The sequence below is a fragment of the Chrysemys picta genome, unplaced genomic scaffold (assembly GCF_011386835.1).
Source record: "Chrysemys picta bellii isolate R12L10 unplaced genomic scaffold, ASM1138683v2 scaf3142, whole genome shotgun sequence".
Classification (NCBI taxonomy): Eukaryota; Metazoa; Chordata; order Testudines; family Emydidae; genus Chrysemys; species Chrysemys picta.
This window is the reverse complement of record NW_027055844.1, coordinates 1-4836: the sequence shown is the minus strand read 5'-3', so window position 1 is coordinate 4836 and position 4836 is coordinate 1. Positions and strand designations below refer to the sequence as shown.

The 4836-nt window shown below is 43.4% G+C and overlaps 1 long non-coding RNA gene across 1 annotated transcript; it reads right to left on the bottom strand.

Annotated features, from left to right (window-relative positions):
• Positions 1 to 205: 205 nt before the first annotated feature.
• On the bottom strand, positions 206 to 4754 carry LOC135980416 (uncharacterized). Its single transcript, XR_010597495.1, has 2 exons — positions 4162 to 4754; positions 206 to 1775 (listed from the first exon to the last, which is right to left on the bottom strand). It is a non-coding gene; the product is annotated as an uncharacterized LOC135980416 (long non-coding RNA).
• Positions 4755 to 4836: the final 82 nt, after the last annotated feature.

Here is a 4836-nt window from a genome sequence, read left to right as displayed (position 1 = left end):
GCACGCTAATCACCCTGCTCTGGGCATCTCTCAACTAAGTAGGAGTACTGAGACAAATGCTGATTGTTGGAATAGCTTGCTAGATGGCCCCAGGTGCCTGAAAGGGTGTCTCTCTACACCCTTCCGAAGAGAATTAGTACCACTTGGGGCTTTTTACTCAGTAAAGCAGGAGCCATTTTGAACATGGGAAGGGATTTCTCCTTGATGCCTCTGTAATCCCCTGATGGTGCAGCTACATAAGGAATGGAATTCTTATGTGCCTCTGTTCTGGGCACACACTGTCTAAAGTGCTCTTTAATCCTTCAACGCTGAGCAAGCCTATGGAGAGGGGGAGGAGACTCCAAACTCCTTTCCCTGGTAAAGCCTGGGTCCTTCACCTGATAAACGGACAGGGACAATTCCCACTCCATTGTGACCTCAAATTTGGGCCCCCTTCCCTGGTTGAAAGAGGATCCCAGGTTGAAAAGCAGAGATGAACAATTTACATTACCCTGCCACCTGAGACAGGGCTTCACAGAAGTAACACGTGTCTCTGCACACCCAGATATACTCCAGGGTGGGAGGGGGCAGTGAGTCTGATACAGAGCACTCCAGGAGACCCGCATGTAGGAGAAAACCCCAGCAAACACATCCTAAGGATGGGAAGGCAAGAGACAAGATTTAAAGCCTGATGTTTATACTTCCTGCTCATTAATTATACATATTACTTCCTTACAAAGGGGACAATTCCATTTGTCTTTTTGGGACCCAGAGCATATGGAGTTTCCAAGTGTTATTCCTGAGTAGACTATGTGGGGTTCTCATCTCCTTGAGAATCCTCATGCTCCTTCTCACAATGGAGTCAGGGCTTCAAATGGGTGTGTTTATGTGCGCATGCAGGGCACTAGTGCGCTGGCCCAACAAAGCCCCATCCCCTCACACAGCAAGGGTTGGTGGCTTGTAGCAGCGAGACGTAGGTTACCCTCTAAGACCCCTAAAAAGCTGCCCACTGAACTACTTGGACTTAGCTTGATTTTGCAGGGCTTTTCTACCACTGCACTAGTGGTCAAAGGGAGTTACTGAGAAGTGCTGCGTTTGCGGATCCAGAGAAGTTACTTGAGGAGAGAGAAAGAGGAGCAAGAAGTTGAAATGAAATCAATATAGCAGAAAAATGAACAAAAATTAATGATAAAGCAAAGTTGTTGGGAGAAACTGAACCGCCAACTTGTTCTGCTGGTGGACACAATTTCTGGTGGCCTGAGGTGAAGGATGGAGCTTAGTCCTGGAGCCTTCAGCAACAACACTGGTCCACCTCCCAGTTCTACAGGTGAGAGGAATCACCTCTTTGTTCCAAATGAGGAGAAAAGCTGGGCCACGGAACAGACAAAACCTGCACATTTTATCATGTTTTCAGGTGTCCCGCTAAAGACCTCCTGTATCTTTGATAGCCAGAAGTTTATAAGGTAACAGATTTAATGAGATTTCCATGCTACTAATGGAGAAGTTATAGCAAATGTTATATTAGAATAGAGACTAGATATTAAAAAGGACACAAATAAATATTTTGGCTCTTAAAAGCTTAAGTATGAAATGCCTTATTAAACTATATGAAAAACTTATGTTTGTTTCTAGTAAGTCTACTTTTTCTTCTTCTAAAGCCTTGTTAATGTCCTTAAGCGTTCCATTTTCAAGCTGTAGCTCCTGGACTGAATCCTGGAGCAATTTATTGTTGCTTTTTAAATGCTGAAGCTCGGCTTCTTGTGCTTCCAGTTCTATTTTCTGAGACAAACTCTTATCTATAGTAATACAAAAAATTAAGTGGTTAATTTGTGAAAGCAAACAATGTCAAATATGCAATATTAGCTTTTATGGGTAACACTATAAACTGGCAATATTGACAATTTTCAATTTTTCACCTAGCAATACATTTTCTTAATATTTCAGAATATAATTACGTATGTGTTCTAAAACTGCCTTTATTCCCAAACCATGACATTGTATAGCATTGCCAGAATTCAGTTTTGCAGAAAGAACATACTGCTAGTCAAATCGCTCTATGCTTCACAATTGTAACTCTGTTTCTACAGCCCATCTTCACTGAGGTCTGATGGCTTGTACTCTGAAACTCATGGTTGACAGGTAACAGTATCAATGGCTAGATAAAGAATTTTGGTGCCCTATTTGTCCATTTTCCTGTCTTCAAAATCCAGAATATATAAAAATGATCAAGGTGTTTGATGGACTGATGTATGGAGTAAAATTAAGAGAGACAGACAATACAAGAGATTTCCTGTATTGCAAAGAGAATTCTATTGAATAACACCAACTTACCATATAAAACAAGACTACGCATTCCCTTCCTACAGGACAAGGAAAATTCAATGTCTCCAAGACCCAGAACTTGGTGAGAAAGAGGGGCACAGAGAGGGGAAGGGAAATGATAGCAATCAACAGATATTTGAACTATGTCAACCCATAGGATGGAGAAGGATTATTTAGGGTGGTGATTCAAAGGGGAGTGTAGCGGGGCGGTTGCCCGCTCTAGCCCGGAAGGGATTGGAACAACCCTGCAGAGGGCTGTGGCTGGGGAAAGCAGCAAGCCTGGGCTGATTGGGGAGGCAGCTACAGCTGGGCCATGCCCCCATCAGGCCACAGCTGGCCCTTATAAAAGGGCTGTGAGCCAAACACTCAGTCAATCTTCCTCTAGCTCTGAAGGGAGAGGGACCTAGCTGTTGGGGAAGCTAAGGGTACTGGAATGAAGCAGGGCTAGGGAAAGGCCAGAGGAGCTGGGGAGCTCCAGGCTGACAACTCCCCGGGCTGCAGGGCCTTGTCCAAGGCCCAGAGAGGTACTGAGTTGTAGGGAAAGGCAGCAGGTCCAAAGTCCCCTGCCAATGATGAGTGGCCATTACAGACTGCAGCCGGCCCTAGTGAAACAGGGCTAGATGGTGACTGGCAGTAGCCACCGAGGCAAGGTGGAGGATAGGGGGTGGGGATTCCCCTGGGTGGGAATCCCTAGATAGTGGATTACTGCTGGGGGCAGGACCCTGAAAGGGGAGGACACCAGGGTCTGGGAGGGACACGGGGGCTAATGTCGAGCAGGATGGTGACCATCAGAGGGTGCTCTGGCTAGAAATGAGCTAAGTCCCTGGATGACCAGAAGGAGGCACTGCAGGGGTGAGTCCCACTCCATTACAAGGGGGAAAAGGTATAACTAGAGAGGATAATCAGAGACTTCTTAGAGAGGAAGAACTGTCCGGGGGTTAAGAGTGACAGTCTAGGACTCTGGGCACCCACATTCAGTTATGTTTCAATTAGGACAAGTTATTGTTGGGTGCAGTGAAGAGCTACAGCACAAACATCTTCTGACTTATTTTTTTGTTCATAATTATTCCCTCCAGAAAACTGAGAGAATGCTCCCATTTGACACCTTAAGAACCACAGATAAAAGATAGCGAAAGCAAGAAAATGGACTTGGAAGGCATTACATTTTCTTAGCTAGCCGAAAGTGCTGCCACTTGCCAAGAATAAGATCAAAATGCAAAGCAGTTATTTGGATGGCCTCATGGATTGGAGAGTGCAGAAATACTGATTAAAATAGGAGCAGGACTAGGTCCATAAATTTAATTTTGAAATCTCATTAAGTGAGGTTAGACTTCTACAGCGATAAGTGGGAGCAGTCTCCTTCTTTACAATGGCTAGTTAGCAGAATTACCTGTTCTCTTAAACCTCAGTCTGCAAAATGCATTTTCCCAACCAGATAGACAAATGTAGGGAAAAGTCAAATTAAGGCTCGGCGGGTAACATTTCATCACGTTTTAGCTTGATGGAGTCCATATACAAGCTAAAGGATAACAGTTTGAGGTATATTTGTTTGCTTGGGATTTTAAAACACAGGAGCACATTGTTTTGCTGACCATATAGTTTTGTTTGGGACATATTTAGTCCTCATTTTTAATTGCTTTAAAACCATATAATTTTATGAGTTAGTATATTTGTATAAATCTCAGTTTGGAAAGAGAATTGCGTGTATTAGCTGAAAGTTAATTGAACTATATCACACAGTGGGAACTTATTATTTCTTGGGGATGCTTCAAATCACCATTTATAATGAAGTTTACAGATCTCCCACACTGAAGTAATAGTTTCTAATGGGATTTAAATAGGTAGAAATGTGTCACTCACTTTTCATCTCTTCAGCATCCTTCTGGGTCTCTTTTAGAAGGTGTTGGGCTATTTTTAGTGCTTCTTCCAGCTGATGGATTTTTTGTGTTTTTTCATCAGACTGGCAGCAAAGAAGGTTTTTTTCCTTCTTCATTTCCTACAACAAAACATTAGTTACAAAACAGTCGATTAAGTCAATAAACTGAGAGTAGTGTGATGTGGCATACTACCCATCTGAGTCCCATGAAGACTCTGGAAAGTTGGGCCTTGGTTTCTAAGCACTTACAGTGGTTAGGAACACAAACTGCACTCTTGGCAATCCTCAGAGGGCAGACAATCCTTTTGGGACATCTCCCAGCTGGCACAGATCACAGCAGTACTTAGCTGGCTCAGGATATGGAACCAGGGAGCAGCAACCAGTTCCCTGTTGCCTGCCCATAGCAGATCTTGACACAGGATAGAAGTCACCCAAAGAACATGAATAAAACCGTTGCTGCTTCTAATTATTTTCCTTTTGTTTCACAACCTCCTAGTCCAAAATATCCAACTGTTATATCGAGAAACACACACACACACACACACACTCTATCATCAATCATTCTAAAATACACAGTTGTCAAGAGACAAAATTTGTAGACAATGCTGATGTCTGACAAATGTCTCAAAGCTGCAGGAATTCTGAGCTTCCCGTGTTCA